Source organism: Triturus cristatus, chromosome 3_2 (genome assembly GCF_964204655.1).
Source record: "Triturus cristatus chromosome 3_2, aTriCri1.1, whole genome shotgun sequence".
Taxonomy (NCBI): domain Eukaryota; kingdom Metazoa; phylum Chordata; class Amphibia; order Caudata; family Salamandridae; genus Triturus; species Triturus cristatus.
In genome coordinates, this window is record NC_140584.1 from 882,933,991 (window position 1) to 882,953,679 (window position 19,689).

Genomic DNA, 19,689 nt, shown 5'->3' on the forward strand with positions numbered 1-19,689 from the left:
CAACAGATTGAAGGCATATGTTGACAGGGCAGACATGGGGCTACTCATGGCTACAGATGAGGGGCAGGAGGAAGAGAGTGACCCTCTCCCAGACCTGTTGACTCAGAACCCTGATGATGGCTCAGTTGATGGTGTGGTCTTTTCTGACAGCCTCACTGTCCATCAGCAACAGGACTGCAGACAGGTTCTGCAATCCTACAGACATATGTTCTCTCTGACCCCAAGTCAGACAAACTGGTGCACCCATGAGGTGGACACTGGTGACAGTCTGCCTGTGAAGAGTAAAATCTACAGGCAACCTGACCATGTCAGGGACTGCATAAAAGTTGAGGTACAAAAGATGTTGGAGCTGGGAGTCATTGAACCTTCAGAGAGCCCTTGGGCTAGTCCTGTAGTTCTTGTGCCAAAACCTCACACCCAAGATGGTAAGAGAGAGATGAGGTTTTGCGTGGATTACAGAGGTCTCAATGCTGTCACTAGGACAGATGCCCACCCAATACCTAGGGCAGATGAGCTCATTGACAGACTGGCAGCTGCTAAGTTTTTGAGCACATTTGACCTGACAGCAGGCTACTGGCAAATCAGACTAGCTGAGAGTGCAAAGGCCAAAACTGCTTTCTCGACCCCAGGAGGACATTATCAATTTGTGGTAATGCCCTTTGGTTTGAAGAATGCACCTGCCACTTTCCAAAGGTTGGTGAATCAAGTCCTTACTGGGTTGGATGATTATTGTGCAGCTTATCTTGATGATATTGCTGTCTTTAGCTCCACCTGGGAGGATCACCTGGTCCACCTGAGGAATGTTTTAGAGGCCCTGCAAAAGGCAGGCCTCACTATCAAGGCCACTAAGTGCCAGATAGGGCAGAGCAAGGTTGTATACCTGGGTCACCTAGTTGGTGGGGGTCAGGTTCAACCACTGGAGAGCAAGATCCAGACCATAAAGGACTGGGCTCCTCCAACTACCCAGACTCAGGTCAGAGCTTTCTTGGGCCTGACTGGGTACTACAGAAGGTTTGTTAAGAACTATGGGTCCATAGTGACACCACTTAATGACTTGACCTCCAAGAAGATGCCAAAGAAAGTTCAGTGGACAGTAAGCTGTCAAAAAGCATTTGATGACCTGAAGCAGGCCATGTGCAGTGCACCTATTCTGAAAAGTCCAGACTACTCCAAAGAGTTCATTGTCCAGACAGATGCTTCTGAGTTAGGTGTGGGAGCTGTTCTTTCACAACTGAATGTAGATGGTCAAGACCAGCCCATTGCTTTTATAAGTAGAAGGCTGACCCCTAGAGAGAAACGTTGGTCAGCTATTGAGAGGGAGGCCTTTGCTGTGGTTTGGGCCCTGAAGAAGCTGAGGCCATACTTGTTTGGCACTCACTTCAAGATTCAGACAGACCATAAGCCCCTCTTGTGGCTAAATCAGATGAAGGGTGAAAATCCCAAACTTCTTAGGTGGTCCATTTCCCTACAGGGGATGGACTTCACAGTGGAACATAGACCTGGGACTGACCATGCCAATGCAGATGGACTCTCCAGATATTTCCACTTAGAACATGAAGACTCAACTGGTCAAGGTTAGTTTAATGTCCCTAAGTTTGGGGGGGGGGGGGGTTGTGTAGGAGAGTAGGGTCTGCTTTCTATGTTCACCCCCACTTTTTGCTTTTGCTTTACTGGTTTTCGACTTAGATGTGGCTGTGGGCCTGCTAATCAGACCCACAGCCCTGCTGTTCTCTCTCTAAATTAATACTATGTACTCTAGGTGCATAACCCATTTGGATAGGATCACCTTATTGGCCCCTGTACAGTGTACCCTAGGTACCCAGGGCATAGGTGTACCCTAGGCCTACCAGGGGCTGCAGCATGTATTATGCCACCCCTGGCCTGGCCTTCCATTCTGACACAACTGGCTGATCACTCAGCTGGGGCAAGGTCGTGTAATCACCCCTTGCTTAGGTGTAGTATTCCTATACCTAACTTACATATAGACACATGTGTACCTATCAGTCACTCCTATGGCAGGCCTTAACAATCCTGGAGGCAGAGTGCTTGGTAACATGTGAGATGGTGCTCTAGCATGAGCTGAGCCTGTCTGCAGCTTTCGGAACCAAGTCCTTATAGCTGTTCTATGATATAGCCTACCATATACTCTTAAAGTGCCTTATAATCTTAGACGGTTATGGTAACTATGGTTTGGCTTTATCGAAACATGTCGTGTAAGGTGTCTAACACTGTGGAATAATACCCCCATGCCATTTCTGGACATGAGAATATTATTCCCCCCTTCTAGAGGGAAAGACATGTTAAAATCATACTTCAACTGTTAGCCTCTGACCAAAGCCTCAGCATCACAAAATGGATGCTGCTGCCACGACACAAGTCTGACCTCCTGCAGCTGGGAGTGATCCCAGCCAGGGAGGCCTGGACAATAGGTTTCCTGCTTGGGGAGGTGCTAGCACCTCCCCAGACAGCCTTTAGTGTATTGGGGCAGGGTGGGCTGAAAGGAATGAGACATGCCTGGGGCACACAAGGTGTTCCTTGCATAGTCCAGTTCAAACCGGCGCTGGGGCACTCCAGCCCCAGCTCTGGCACGAAACTGGACAAAGGGAAGTGGGTGTAACCACCCCCTCCCAGGTCCCACCCATAAGGCGTGACCTAGCAGGTATCCCAGCCCCCCAGATTAGTATAAGAGTGGGAGTTGGGCCTCAAGACTTTAGATTATCCGGAACCTGCAAACTTGAACAGAAACTCTGGACCTTCGACATTCGACGAAAGAAGAAGACTGAAGAATCTCCCTTGTAGCCAAGGAGTGGCTACCCTGTGCAAACAGGCACCATCAAGAGACTACCCTCTGCTTTGCCCACGTTCTACGAGGAACCGACTGCAGAGCCCGACCAGAGCCTTGACTTCCAGACTTCTCCGACCCTGATCCACATCCACAGCAAAGCTGAGATCCGTGGAGGCGACGAGCGACGTGGGACCGGCTACCTGGAAAAAGTGGCTAGTAACTTAAAGCGCAGCTTCTGAGGCACCCTCGAAGTTGTGCACCGGGGATTGAGAAGCCCCAACCCCAAGCACCATCTGCACCGAAGATCAGCCCCCCACACTCCACGAGTCCTGCGTGGGGCCCTTCTGCATTTTCCTGCTTGCCGCGTCTGTCCGGTTGCTTGCCCGCTGGCTGGTGGCCTTTGTGACGACGCTCCCTGAAATCTTCTGCGCTGGTTTGGCTCCTCCAGACTGGCTCCCGCTTCTCTGCAAAGAAGAAGCACCCCAGACCTTCCTGGTCTGCACCAGAAGCAAGTCCTCCGTTCTTCGTGGGTTCCGCTTGCCAAGGCTTGGTGAGTCCTAGTCCAACTTCGACGCCGCCGACAGCAAGAGCCTTCGTGGGACAGCTCGCCTCCTGGTCCTGGTCGTCCTCGACGCTTCCTGGTCCTCCTGGCTGCAGCGACAAGCTTCACCTTCACCTGCAATCTTCACGACATCACCTGGTTCCTTCCTGGTTCCACGTGGTCACTGGCTAGTGACCTTGACTCTGTCCCTTCTGCTTGCAGGTTTCTACTCTTCTTGATCCCAGCCTTGGGATCCACCGGACACTCTTCACTGACTGCCTGTCAGCATCTTTCTTCAGGCATCCATAGGAGTCGACGACGAAAACCGACGCATCTTCACCCCTATGCACCCGCAGCCTCTGGGCTAGGTAACTTGGGTACTCCGGTGCTCATCAGGATAGTGACTATCCTAGTGTCTAGTTTTCAAGTCTCGACTTCCTAGCTACTCCGGAAGTGTCCTAAATCTACCGTTTTCTAAACTGTACTATTGCTATTGACTTTTACGCATTACGCGTGAGTGTTTCCACTCTGCACACGAATCCCGTGGGCCTCCCACTTCCTAACTAACGCTAGTGTAGTGTAGCCCCAGCGATTCCCTAGGCCTAGGCCTATTCTATTTCCGTGACAGTGGTTCTTATACCACTTACTTAGTATATGGTTTGCGTGGCCCCTAGGGCCTAACTGTATTACTTACCTGTGTGACTTAATGTATGCTTAAATAAGACTGTGTTGTACTTACCTCTAATCTCATAAAGAGTGCTGAGGGTTTGACTAGAATAAATACACTTTATTTTATATATATATCTGTTGTGGTATCCTTTCATTTGGTATTCAAGGGATTATATATGGTATCACAGCTGGCTTCACATGCCATTCAGAGTTTAGCCTAAGACTGCTCTTGTCCATGCTACCACTAGGATAGCTGGTCTATAAGGTTGACTTTACAACCAATCACCATAAGGGTATTTGGACTGATATAAGGTGTACACTAGAACTAGTGACATCATACATCAGGCCAACTTCTCACACTCCCTCTATCTCTCTCTCTCCCTCTGTCTCACTCACTGTGTTTGTCTCCCTCCCTCTCTGTAGCCCTCCCTCTGTCTCCCTCCCTCCCTCTCTCTGTCTCCCTCCCTCCCTCTGTCTCCCTCCCTCCCTCTCTCTGTCTCCCTCCCGCCCTCTGTCTCCCTCCCTCCCTCCCTCTCTCTCCCTCCCTCTCCCTCCCTCTCTCTCTCTCCCTCCCTCTATCTCTCTCTCAATCAGTTTGTCTCCCTTTCTCTCTGTCTCCGTCCCTTTCTCCCTCCCTCTGTCTCACTCACTATGTTTGTCTCCCTCTCTCTGTGTCTCCCTCCCTCCCTCCCTCCCTCCCTCTCCCTCTGTCTCCCTCCCTCTCCCTCTGTTTCCCTCCCTCTCCCTTCCTCTCCCTATGTCTCCTTGTCTGTCTCCCTCTCTCTCTGCCTCTCCCTCTTCCCCCTCTCCCTCTCTCTCCCGCCCTCTGTCGCACTGTCTTCCTTCCGCTGTAAACTCACCCGCTGCTCTCACTAGCTGCTGCCCCCACCCCTTCACCTCACCCTGCTGTCCCTGTCACCTCACCCCGCGCTGAGACAGCTTCCCTGGAACACACACAGCCGCCGCCCCCAAGTACTTCACAGGTCTTTTAAAGACCATTCACTTGTTAATGAGGCTTTGTTGAATTTCACCTCTTCTTAGCGCCCCTGCATCTCCACTCAAAAGCGCCCCTGCATCTCAACTCAATCAGAGTGGAGATGCAGGGGCGCTAAGAAGAGGTGAAATACAACAAAGCCCTATTAACAAGTGAAGGGTTTTTAAAAGAATCGCCCGGCCCCCATAGCTCCGCGCTGCTGCAACCGGCGATATAAAAAAACAGAGGTATGTTACCAGCAAGGTCCGCGTTCCGCCAAGGAAGGCTTGCCGGGCCGCTGGCGGCCCGCGGGCCGTACTATGAGTACCCGTGGTGTAGAGGTAAAAATTACTATTCCCACTACAGTGAGTGCAACAGTAGGGTAAGTGTTGGATAGTGTAGGGGTAGAAATTACTATTCCCACTCCAGTGAGTGCAACAGTAGGGTAAGTGTTGGATAGCGGAGGGGTTAAAATTACTATTCCCACTCCAGTGAGTGCAACAGTAGGGTAAGTGTTGGATAGTGTAGGGGTAGAAATTACTATTCCCACTCCAGTGAGTGCAACAGTAGGGTAAGTGTTGGATAGTGTAGGGGTAAAAACTACTATTCCCACTCCAGTGAGTGCAACAGTAGGGTAAGTGTTCAATAGTGTAGGAGTAAAAATTACTATTCCCCATTCCTTACCTTATAATGCGTTGTAATGGCATGCATTGTAGTGACATGCATTGTAATGACATGCGTTGTAGTGCCATGCGATGTAATGGCTACGTTGTAATGGCATGCGATGAAAAGGATGTTGCGTTGTCATGACTGCGTTGTAAAGGTAGTGCGTTGTAATGACTGCGTTGTAAAGGTTGTTTCCTCCTCCCAGCCACCCTTCAGTGCTTAATTTGAGACTGTGGTTTCTGGGGCTCCTCACACCACTTAATTGTCAACATCTGCACGTATGACAGCTGCCACATGGTGGAGCTGTTTGTGTAATTTAGAGATGAGCAGAGTAACATTTGTTTATTAATTCAATATACATTAAAACCAACTAACACCTGCTGCCGAAACTATTCTTGTTGCTTTGGAGGCCTCAAATAGTCTGACTTTTCTCACTGGTAGTAGTGTAATTTGTTAGTTGTGCAGGTACTGTCATTGGCAGCGCTGGCACTTGCAATGGGTAGTGCAAGCTGCAGTGGCCTCCTGAAGAGGGCCCTGGCACTTCATGTTTTTTTTATACAAACTAGGCACTGCCCTCCACACGTGCACTCGCACAAATAAGGCTTTTTTAAGAGTACAAAACTACTACTATTCTCAAAATTTGATTTTGCACTCTTAAAAAGGATTTATTCATGTCTTTGTTCATGAATTAGAACCTCAGAATTTAGATATAATAACTTACTGTGTAGGAACTTTAGATTCAATCGAGACAGCACAGTTGTGGCACCAACCCAAGAAATCTATAAACGGTTACTGCTCAGAAGAGCATGTACGGTAGGCTGTTATCATGCCGTAGATGAAAATCGTCAGGCGGAAGCTGGAAATGTGCTGTGTCATGATGAAAGCCTGCCGACCGGAAACTGCCGGAACTTCCGGCCCAATCATTAGACGTTTCTATGGTGGGCCCAATACATACGTCGTCCGCTCCTTGCCTCCGCCAGCACTGTGAAACATTGGCCATTATACTACTGTTGGGGGTTGAGGGGGCAGCAGAAAACTGTCCAGATTACACCCAGCCTTCCTAATCCGGCCGTTTGTCAGGAGGTCGCCGAGGGTTGCCCTGTTATACAGCTGATAGATTTTGCGGGGGCATTTACACAATCCTAGCCAGGACCGCATTTAGCGCTGGTGGCAACCGGTGCAACAATCTTTTCTTGGCACCCTCGCATCCCCCATGACCTCCTTGTGCACGGATTCCCTCACTACCACCCTCCACCAGTGCCCCTTATTTCTTCATAGCCCCTCTCTCACATGCATTTCGTTTAATTTATAGCGCTACTCATACCAGTTTAGGGTGTCAGAGCACTTTACATCGCACACATATTATACAGAAACATTGAATCAAACGTCTGTAAATCAGTCTATAGGAAATGTTATATAACACAAAGAGGATTACTAGAAGGTGGTGTATTTTAAGAGTGCTTGCTCTGGAGAAGCACACACTTAAGACTTGAAAACGAACCACAGTGGTTGGGTTGACTTTTAAGAAGAATGTATTTCTACCCAAACAAACATTTTTAGCAATATTAGGATAATGAAAAACTGAGTAAAAAACATAACGTTCTAACCTATACTTTGATGACAGTTCATAGGTCATTGTGCTATATTAGATATTAGGGTTATAATATATGAACCGCGAGTAACAAAAGGATCTCAATGTTAAAAAGCAGTAACTCACTGAGCTAGCCACATATAATACAAGTCTGTGATTTGCATGGTACATGTTCTTTGCTGCAGGCACATTAACCCTCGGTGCTACTTTATGAAAGAGTCAAAACTACCACTAGACAAAAGATCTCTATCCAGCAGGAACATTAATCACCTTGGTTGTCTTGACATTTTTATTGTTGCATGAAAACTGTTGGATACACAAGCAACTCTGCAGCAGGTAATTTTAAACCTGTACATTATTTATATTATTTCCAAACATAGCGCCAGGTCCAGCTGCACCGGTCACACCTCCTAAAGCAGGCTCCGATCCTACCAGAGCTTCAAAAAGGGTACCTGGGTGCCTTGTCGGGCAAAGCTTAGTGGGGCAAACTGTCTCTACTCCAGACTACTGCCTGGGGATGTCAGATTCACCTGGCACACCATGCAGATCACACTACGAGGCAGGATAAGGAGAAAGATTTTCCTTTGTGCAAACCTTCTCCATTTTAGTTTACTTTCTTGGTCGGTAAAATATTTGAGGTAATGTTGACATTAAGTCATGAGTTTCAAGCTTAATAAAATTCACAGCAGTGCACAAACCAGCTAAACTTACTTGCATTCTGTGCATTTCGTTTCATTTCTGCTCTCTTTGCTGTAAGTCTCACTAGGATTTAAGCATTAAGGGCATATTTACAATTTTTTGGCTTAGGGCAGCGCCGCAAACCTTCACGCTGCGCTGCCCTACTTCAAAAGAAAAGGGCAGGAATGAGTCATATCTGCAAGATACGGCACATTCCAGTGAACTAGAGAAAGTGGCAGAAGCACCAGCAGCAGTCTTCTCTGAACAAGCATTGGCATAGCCAATAGGTCTCGCCTTTGGGACCTTATAAGTGTATAGCCAGAGCTATGTCTTTAAACTATGCTGTAGAGCATTGTGGCTGCTGTGCAACATGTTGAAAAGTTATAATAAAAAAGTGTTATAAGCATTTTTGTTACCTTATATTTAATCAAGAAGCCATTATGACCCTATTAAAAAAAGAAATAACATACATGTATTTTAGTTTCTTTGTCCTTGAAATGCTGGCAAATTCTTGCTGCCTGTTCTAATGCTGCTTTGTTATAGCTTATTTTTTGTTATTGGGGGGGGACATTGGAGACTTAAACAATGGGAGGGTGGAGTTGGGAAATAGTACCTGAATTACAACAGTAGCAGAGGGGTGACATTAGGGAAGAATCAACAGATGTCACAATCCAAAGGCGGCTGAGGTGGTGCTTAGTGATGTTGCGGTGGTGCTGTGCTGATGCGGAGGTATGCTGAATGATACTCAGATGGTGCTTAGTAATGCTGTGGTAGTGGTGTGCTGGTGTGAAAGTTATACTGAGTGAGACTGAGGTGGTGCTGAGTGATGCTGAGGTGGTGCTGAGTCATGCTGTGGTGCTGAGTCATGTTGAGGTAGTGGTGCTTCACTGTCGTTCAGGTGGTGCTGAGCCATGCTGAGTTGGTGCTGTACTGAGGTGATGTTGCGCTGATGCTGAGATGGTGCTGCATTGGTGCTAAATTGCTGCTGAGGTAGGGTGCGCTAGTGCTGAGGTGGGGCCGCGTTGGTGGTGTTAGATGCAAAGGTGGTGCTGTGCTGATGCTAAGATGGTGCTGTTCTGATGTTGAGGTGGTGGTGCACTGGTGCTGAGGTGGTGCTGCGCTGGTGCTGAGGTGGTGCTGCTCTGGTGGTGCTCTTATGCTGAGTTGGTGCTGAATTGGTAGTGGTGCATTGATGAGGAAGTGGTGCTGTGCTGATGCTGAGGGGAGGCTGTGGTGATGCTCGGGTGAAGCTGAGTGATACTGAGGTAGTGCTGAGTGATGCTGAGGTGGTGTTGAGTCATGCTGAGGAGGGGCTGAGTCATGCTGAGGTTGTGCTGTCATGCCTAGGTGGTGCTAAGTCACGCTGAGGTGGTGGTGCTGCGCTGGTACTCAGGTGGTGCTAAGTTGGTGCTTTGCTGAGGTGATGCTCTGCTGATGCTGAGGTGGTGCTATGCTAATGCTGAGGTGGTGCTGTGCTGATGCTGTGCTGGTGCTGAGATGGTGCTGAGGTGGCGGTAGTGTGCTTGTGTGGAGGTGGTGCTCAGGTGGTGCTGAGTCATGCTGCGGTGTTGGTGCTGCCCTGGTGCTCAGGTGGTGCTGATCTGATGCTCCAGTGGTGCTGAGTCATGCTGAGTTGGTGCTGTGGTGATTCTGAAGTGGTGCTGCACTGATGCTGAAGTGGTGCTGCATTGGTGCTGAGTTGCTACTGAGGTGGGGCTGCGCTGGTGCTGAGAAACAGGATTATGCCTTTAGGACATCTATGCTCTTTATTCCACCACAAGACACACACCCTCCAGTCACTCCATTCAACAGAGGGGCATATGGCAGAAATGTTGCTGTATTTGCTCTATATGAATGGAACTTAACTTTTGATCAAAAGAGAATCAAAATGCCCTCTAAACTTACATACTATTGCCATCGTCTGCACTGGATCCGCAGTGCTCTCGGTCAGCAACGGAAAGCCGGCTCTACTACTATTACAATCTGACGCGGCCCGCTACAAGGTGGGGAAGCTTCAGCTTGTAATGCAACACAAGATCCCAGAACAAAAATAACAATAATATGATGATTTAAGGTACAACTCATATCATTCCACCAGGGCATTGCAAACCAAACAATGACTGATACACCTAAAGATTGATATAAATGGAGGAAATGAAACAACTGCATCCTAGACCAGAAACTTTAAAGAGTGCATCTGCCACTAAAAACTATTACTCTCCCCAAGACCATCATAAAGCCGTTCAAAAACATTTCAGAAACAGGTATCTATTGCTTTTCAATGAAAAGATTATGTGAACAACAGCATCGGGCAAGAGCAGCAAGCATTGCTTAACAGGTAGGATAACGCACAAGGCAAATTTCTTCTAAGACTGCTTGTCAGTCACACATCACATTAGCCGTTGGCGACTGATTAAAACCTTGTACACCCCCTTTTGGCCTGGAGGTGAAGGGTTTCTGGTCCTAAGTTGGAGGAGATACCATTGGTGGTAGCAGTCTGACGTTTCAAATGGGAACCGACATGAGCATCATTAGGAATATTGGAAAAACATGTTTTTCTGATGTATTAAGACTTTTCCGAGGTTTGGTCTTGTATCAGAGAGAAAAGATTACAGCCAAGTGGAAGAGAACAGTGTTTCCGGAAAAGGCACACCTGAAGGAAGTTAACTGCTCAAGATAACTGAAAACGTAGCTTGAGCTACCTATTGTTGTCAAAGAATGATCCAGAAGGTCTGATGGCCTTCCCATGACGCATGTCAACAGACAGTTATGGTTAATGAGAAGGATCTATTCTAACGGAGTTCAAGTGCCATTCTAATGAAAAGTGGCGGCATGTGCCTAACCCATTTCCCCGCCTACACAGGGGATGCTGCAAATCACTACAGTGGTTGGTTGCTGTGTTTTGTAGGTACATATGCCACAATACTCAAATATGAATATATACCCATAAAAAAACGGTCAAAAATACATATCACAATTTAAAGGACAATGATAACATGTCATATGTCATTGATCAGATAATACCGTGCCATGTGTGTTTGAATGCAATTAATGCAAATTTGAGACTTATACAAACTGAGACACTTCAAAATTCCAAGGAACACATGAAACATTGACACAGCAGCAGTATCCATAACACTCCTAAAACATTTGGTATCCAAGGGCTTACTTGTTATGTCTGCTTTAAACAGCAAAGAGATTAGCAGAGTGCACGGTATGTGCCACGTTAGGTCCTGCAGTGGCCTCTTCAGTAATATTGAAAGTGGTTGGGGTGGTGGAAGAAATATTAGCTTCTGTGAGAATGGGTAAACCACCAATGACTAGAACCACAGTGAAGGGGTAGGAGCCTATAGGCGAGGAAACAAGGAAATCTGTTCCAATGTGGGTGGGTTCCAACAAATTAGTAAGGGGAGAAGTGGAGGTACCATATGAAGGTCACCAACCAGCGTTTGCAGGTCACTGGGCAGTCATTTTATGGGTAGGGCTGTCAGATAAAGGGAGTTTGTATCTGTTATTGAGGGGGTTGACACTAATATTAAGGAAGATGTGGTAGGTGCCAGGTACAGGAAGAGTTTATACATGTGATTGAGAAAGCAAGGAAGAGAGTAGTTGACACTAATTTAAGGTAAAAATCTGTTGTGAAAATTATTTGTTGTAATGGTGCTTGAGAGATATGTTGTAGGTTTAGGGCATGAGGTAGCTTATCGTGGGGCTGAGAAGAGAGGTCTGACTTACCACGGTGTGGTTAAATAGGGTGGCACTTAGCATGAGAACAAGAGTGCTAATTTTTTGTGGGTTAGGTATAATGAGCACATGAGATGTGAGGATTGCCCTTATGCTGTAGATGCTTTGGGGGCTGTCCAAAATGGATTACCTTGTTCGGCACCTATTATGAAGTTAGTTACAGCGTATCACTTATGGTAAACACGCTCCAGAATTACTACCTACTCTTGGATTGGAGCCACAAGTGCCACTTATCGCGAAGGGAAGAGGTGGCATACATTGTGGGGGCCTGGCACCAGACGTGCTCCAATCTGGGAAATTGGTGCCAGTCAAGGAGACTTTCATTTGGTGTACACCTTTCATTTGGTTAGTGCCCCTTACAGTTGGCGATGGTTTAAAGGCAGGTAGCTAACAGGGATAGGAGTCAGAAGGGCTACGCAGCAAAGGTCATGTTTGGCATAGGAGCCAACTGCCGGGGGTGCATGTCACAAACATGAAAAATACGTGGTTTATTATTGCAGAAGCTAGGTATCAGAGCTGCTGTGCCTACTAAGGGATTCGATGGCAAATGTGCAAACTTTTGTTTTAAGGAGCTGTTGTACTGCACACTGAGGGAGCATCACAGACATAGGACATTGAGTGTAGATACAGAAGAAAGACTGTCAAGCACTGAGCCCTGACACTAAAGAAGGACAGAGCACTCCTGGGTACCAGATGGGTGTAACTCGTTAGAATCTCCGTGTAAAAGCCTGTACTGTAATGGCTATAAATGTTGTCTATTGACCCTTTTATTACCTCGGAATTACAAAGTATATAGAACTTTACCTTACATTTTAGTTTATTACATTTTTAGTGCCAGTTCAATCAGACCCCTGATGAGACTTTATCTAACCAATCGGTCCTGCTGGTTAATGGGATAGAGAGCACATCTCCGGACAAGACTTTTGGTATGCTCTTCCCAAGCGTTATTCCAAGCACTCATGGAGGTCGTGGGCGGGGTCTTGGCATCGACTCTCTAAAACCATGACTGCCATGCATGTTTGACAAAAGATTATGCCGTCAGCAGAGTGCGATCAAAGTAACCAGTGTGTTTCTTAAGTATAAAACAAAAACACGTATGGTTGAAAACATCAGCTGTGCACACATTTGCCTCCAACAGCCTACAAACACAACATTCCAAACACACAAGCAGAGGCAATCGAAAAAAATTGTGCGCATACTAACTTAAATGGAAAGAAGCGAAATAAGACCTGTATTAGGGCCAACCAATTAAAAACATGAGCGTGGCTTAAAGCCCAAAGAGAAGTTACAGCATGTCTCTAAGAGACAGCGTATGCAGCACATACTCTGTCTAGGCAAGACCTCCAATGGCTTTGCCCCACCGGGAAAATGCCCAATGAAATAAATTGGCAGTCCGAGCTGATCTTACTGTTTTTTTTAGCAAATTCTGCAGGATGCGCTTCATTCTGGTAACTGTCTCCTTGCACAACAAGCTAAACATTGAAGACATTTACATCAGTGGAACTCCGATACTCTGTAACACAACGTGCATTTGTAAAGTGCGCGTTCACCCGTAGGTATCTTGGCGCTGAATAACAAATGTTACCCAACTCAATGGTACTCATTTTATCGACCTCAGATGGATGGAAGGCTGAGTGGACCCACCTTGGATTTGAACCTGTGATCATGCAGTTGAACATAGGACCCTGCAGTGAATGCATTAGTCCACTGAGCCACCAGACCCGGCATATAGCCACCAGACCAGGCATATAATGTAATGATGCATTTTTCTTGACACCATCCCCCAAACATGGTTTTGAAATTTCTGTGACATGATACGAGGACATGACAACCAAATACTCCCATAGGCAACACTCCTCGCCTATGCACATTTCAACCATACACGAAGCACAACTGTAGCTCTCTTGCATGCACCTTCCATTACATCGACCCTCAGTGTCAGGTTCTCCACACCTTCCATTACATCGACCCTCAGTGTCAGGTTCTCTGCACCTTCCATTACATCGACCGTCAGTGTCAGGTTCTCCGCACCTTCCATTACATCGACCCTCAGTGTCAGGTTCTCCGCACCTTCCATTACATCGACCCTCAGTGTCAGGTTCTCCACACCTTCCATTATATCGACCCTCAGTGTCAGGTTCTCCACACCTTCCATTACATCGACCCTCAGTGTCAGGTTCTCCGCACCTTCCATTACATCCATCGACCCTCAGTGTCAGGTTCTCCACACCTTCCATTACATCGACCCTCAGTGTCAGGTTCTCCGCACCTTCCATTACATCGCCCTCAGTGTCAGGTTCTCCACACCTTCCATTACATCGACCCTCAGTGTCAGGTTCTCCGCACCTTCCATTACATCGACCCTCAGTGTCAGGTTCTCCACACCTTCCATTACATCGACCCTCAGTGTCAGGTTCTCCGCACCTTCCATTACATCGACCCTCAGTGTCAGGTTCTCCACACCTTCCATTACATCGACCCTCAGTGTCAGGTTCTCCGCACCTTCCATTACATCGACCCTCAGTGTCAGGTTGTCCGCACCTTCCATTACATCGACCGTCAGTGTCAGGTTCTCCACAATCTGATCGGAGAACCTCTGTCATCCTCCTTCATCACACCCTACTCTTCAAACAAAGAGCAAGCATTCTTCTCACATACACACATTCTAAACACACAAGCTTTATCTTACAATCCTTCGGACAAGGAAACAGAACTAAGAGGGACCCTTGGTGGCAACAGTGTCTTATACAAAAAAACTCACATTAAAATAACGTTCTATGCTTTGAGCAGCACCTGGCACACAGTTAAATAGGCCAGACAGAAGTGGAGTGACATTAGTGTGAAGATCACCCATTAGTCCGACATTCTCAACATGGGTGCAGACAGGCACCATGCATGAGAAAAATGCATTGCAGCAGAGAAGAAACACAAACAAAGATCCTTTTTTAATGTTTCTAACCAAGCACATAAATATGTTACACGTACGTAGGCTTACAAACACAAAAATAATGAAACCCTCTTTATGGATACCAATGAATCCCTATAGGGTATCTGGGCAATATGAAAGTAACGTGTGTTTAAACAATACGGTCTATTCACAAACTACATTTTATGGTGAAGTACTAATGCAGTACTACTCATGTACTACAAATTGTTATTCACAAACCTAAATGCAGAGATCTCTGCTTCTCCCTTTCGTGCGGACAACGCTCTGCTATCTCTGAAAACCTAACCCTACGATGTGGGTGTACATGTGGAAGGGACAAGGGACACAGGCTGGAAAATGAGGACTATATATGACTGAATCCGATAGGAGAAGAAGGGGTTTAGAGAGGGGTAAGAAGCAATTTAGGAAGGGTCATGCTAATACAAACACCCTCCCAAAAAAGAGTAAGATTACTGCTATTCACAAACTACATTTTTAAAGTTGTTAGAGCCCAAAAAGACACAAAAAGTAGCAAATGTACTCCCACATAGCCTTGGATTAACTCAAGCACCACAAATGGCCACTCAAAGGTATACACATACATATTTGTTTTTAGTGTTAAAGAGTTAGATTACAAAAGAATATTTACTTTATTATTTCTAAAATTACTCATTAACTTATTTTGAATAAATAATAATTATATTAAACGGTTATGAAAACTTTACAATTATTTTAAATAAATACAAAATACATAATCTCAATTAAATTAACCACATATGGAAATGCTTTTTTCTTTTTGACTAAAAAATTATATTTATACATTTAATTAATATTTTTAATCATGTAATCAAATGTAATTTGATGAGTTCATGTGATGTAACATTTTATATTGTTAGTCCTAGGTTAATAAATTAATATTAATATCAACATACATTTTTATTTTATATTAGTATAGTTTATATCTTTGAAAGATTTAATAAACTTTAAACATTTTCCCTATACTTTCCCATAGGGAGTTCATCTCCCCCCTAGCCCCCGCCAGTGGCGTAGTTCTCCGCCTACTTGTGAAAAGTTACTAGTAGTAACTTTGTATTCGTAAATTCTTAGATGTCTGCACCTCCTGATTTCATGGGGAGGGGACATGTAACTCTGCACCTAGGTGTGCATCTACAAATAGTGAATAGTGAAAAAGATTTAGACCAAGGTTCAGGAGGAGGTTTAAACATGAGTATATCTATACTTGTAAAGTTACCTTTGTGAATTTGGCCTTAGGTGTTATTGTAAATATTAGTGAATTAGCACAAGCAATTACCTTTTTCACAGTACTAGGCAAACTATGAATGAAGAGAATGATGCGATTCTAGTAATATCTTTGTGAATCAGTTCGTAGCGGCAGTATATTTCAGTCCATGTAACTAGCTCACTCATCGCGCTTCTGCAGTTTCAAAGGGCAGTCGTTCAGGCTCTGTAGAGGAAAGTCTAAGGAAGTCCCCAAAGTTTTATCAGTACTCCAGAAAGAGTGTTTCGAATCATCCATGCCTAATGTCTGATTCTTAGAGAGAGATTAACATTACTAGGATTAACTAATACTAAAGATTAACTCGCTCGGAGGCTGAGGCCCTTTCCTCCTTTTGTTATTAGTTTGAGTGAAACAAATAAAAAAGGCTCTTGCCGAATTTAGTGGGTTTAAGAATTATAATTTAAAAAAAAAAACACCATTACAAATGTTATGAAAGCGACACTATCTCTGTGGACACTGTCGGCCAGACATAAATGGCTGTCTTTTAAAAATGATCCAGTTTGTGACTCGTGGCCTTACTATATATTATTATATATTAGGTGATATTGCAAAATTCTAAAATAATTTGATCTGCACCAAAATGTTGATTTGTGAGCAGGCTTTACACAGATTTCACAGCGTTAAGCAGGGGCGATTCTATCAAAAGTGCAACAGGTGTAGTGGCACCAGGGCATATGGGTACAAGGGGCCCATTTCACCCCAATTTATGGCAGATTTGTACTACTAAACAAGCGGCTCAGTATCTTTTCCTGCAATAGACACGATCTAGCAATAGTATAAAATGTAGAAAAATTGGGGTAAAGTATATGGATTCATCATATTGTATTATAATGCCAAAATTATAATTATTTTCTATGAAATCAACATCACAAAGGAAAAGACAGTACCAACCCAGTTGAGAGTCTCTTCAGAGAGGTGAAGGATTAATTTGGCAGGAAGTCTGAACTTTTACTCTTAAATTCCTGATCATGTTTGATGAGGTGGTGGTCCTTGGGTGCTGTCGGTGGTCGGTGGTGCACCTTGAATTGGAGAACTCAATGTTCTGCTTACCCCTGCTGATGGAACAGTACTCCTGCAATGCATGTAAATAGGTGCTCTCTCCATTGTGCGTCTCAGAGACTGAAGCTACATACCCCCACCCGCTACCTTCCGTCATGGCCAAGACGGCCCTACTAAACATCCTGCATAAGGATAAACTTTAATTTACTCCAGCGAGCCCACCATGATACAGCTAGACTTACCAATGTCTTGAGGGTCTCATGTGAAACTTCAACCCAGTTATACTTAAGGATTTACTGCTCTACATGCTGGCAGTCCACCGATATATCTCATATACTGAGGTCACCAATGGGGTGCCTTGGAGTAATGATACTGAGGTCACCAATGGGGTGTGATGGAGTAATGGCAGGAGTAAAACAGAGGGCAGGTGTATGTGCGTGAGAACCCTGATGCAATTTAGGTAAAAGAAACAACTCACTTAAAATCAGATTTCCATGCGTGTCGCACATCTCTGAATACAATGACATGTTTTGGAAAATAGTAGAAATTGAAAATTGTGTTTTTGAGGCAGAATATCTGTACATCATTGTGTTACTTTCTCCAGTAGCCGTAGCCGAAGACGCCTAATAGTATGCAGGTTTGATACGGTTATTTTCCTTTCAGCTCCAAACCATCAATCCCCCTAGTCACAACAGGAATGTGAATGTAATCAGTAATTTATTAATAGGTTGACTTCAACAATTGTGATCAATAATAAGAGAAATTGGTTAATCTCCTGACTGTGATCTATTTAAAAATTGATATTCGATATATGGAACACAGCAGGAAGATCGCTCCAGGTGCCCTCTTTCTCCTCGAGCCTTCTCCCTCATCCTCAGCGTAACCAGGGAGGAGCTGTATACTTCAGGCTTAGGTGTTGGCATGAGTATGACTGGCAGAAGGAGGATTCCTTTGCGAATTGTACAGCTATATTTGGGATCAAAGAAACAGAGAGCTCTAGGTACTGAACACAAACACACTGCCTCGTTGACTGAGTAGTTTGAAAAATCAGAGACCTGCACTTCTTCAGACGAGGGGGCAGTCTAAAAGACCTGTGCTTTACCTATGAACGCTACTGAACATGAAAGATGTGACTGTAAAAGACGAAGGGGCAGATTTACAATTTTTTCAGGTAGCGCACCGCCGCAGCTGCAAATGCTGCGCTGCGCTACGCGAAAAGGAGAGAGGAGGCGAGCGCCCTATTTACTAAAATATGGCACTCTTTTCCCCTCTCACTTGCGCAGGAGCTGAAATCCGCGGCTGTGCGCCACGGAGGCAGCTTTGCGCCATGGTGCAAGGGTGTCTCATGAGTCTAGCACAGGTGCGCCATTGGAAGGAACACATCCAGTACACAATACTATGCACAGACTCACTTTAACCATTGCCCCTCTTTGTGTGTGTGCTGTACAGTGCAGCACACATGCAAAGTCGGAGAGGGAAGGAAAAAGCATTAGCCCTTCCTTGCGTCTACTTGAAAAGCGCACCGTTTTCTCACGCTAAACCCAATTTAATATATTTAGTCAAATCGGTTTAGCGCGAGAAACCTTGGGTGGTTGCATGGGAACACCCATGCCCCTCCCATGGTCCAGCCCCATGGCGCAAAGTAATGCTTCACATTACTTTTCTGTTATTTTCCAGCGCTAAACAGGTTCAGCGCTGGAAATATAATTGTTAAAAAAGATTTTGCACCGATTTGCATCACTTTTGCGACAGAAACACGGCGCAAAAGCTTAGTAAACCCCCCCTACATACACAACCCCTTGAAATGGGAATCTACAGATACAAACAGATACACAGCCACGTCAATCTGGCACACTCAAATGAAAGAGTTAGCATATACAATATGTTATCGCTGATACACAACCACAGTATACTTAATAGGCACTTTACTATCAATTTGAGTTTGTGCTGGAGGTGTTTCGGGGAATGGTACAAGCTCATATACCTCCAGCGAGAATATAGAGTGATATGCAGTGCTTATGGACCATCTTCGATACCGTGTTTATGCTCCCCTCCAGGTTGGATGTCTGCAGTAGGCTATCGCCTGATCATCCAAGAAGAACTGCATGATCATGTGGCTCGTGCATCCAAGGCTCTGACATCAGTGATCCGCATCCCCGGATGCAGGCTCCTTCCAACAATCTCAGACAGACCATTGGTGATGGTCCGGCTGGATCACCTGGGCTACTGTTCTTTCCTCCTTCCTTGTAGTCCCTTCCTGTGCACTGCCAGTGGTATGCAGGCCTTCACAAACACTAGGAGTAAAGTAAATAAGAACCACGCCAGAAACAATCATTACTGTGTTTGAGAATGATACCAGGGATGTGGCTGACAGAAGCCCAGTCCTGCTCATGCCCAGCATGGCCCCAACGCGCGGGTCACTCGTCTGCCGGTTGGGGCCAGGACTACTATTCCCAGTGGCCCTGCTGAGGTCCCCTGAATGCGCATGGGCTACCTATTGGATGAACAGGCTACAGTATTTCATGTCCATTGAAAAAATGAAGTGGTCCCTAAAAGACTTTTCCAAATATCCGAGCTGTGGTCTCTATTCGTTGACTGCGGAAGGGCGCGGCAGGGTGGAGAACAGACCACGCTCGGCCCATCCATCCTCCAGAGTTTCCTTTGTATGACCAGTGGTCGTCAAGTGAACCCAGCACCAGCGGGATGGGTCAGCGAGGAGAGGCTAAGGCAGACCCACAATAATGGCCAGAAGAGGCATGAACGTCACACCTAAATATGATGATCCCAGGCTTGGAAAAACTGTAGTCCAGCTGCATG

The 19,689-nt window shown here is 45.7% G+C and overlaps 1 protein-coding gene across 2 annotated transcripts in view; it reads right to left on the reverse strand.

Moving 5' to 3' along the window:
• Nucleotides 1-19,689, reverse strand: part of LOC146858379 (uncharacterized) — a 316,534-nt gene that overhangs the window by 296,349 nt on the left and 496 nt on the right. The gene's annotated exons all lie outside the window — the stretch shown is intronic.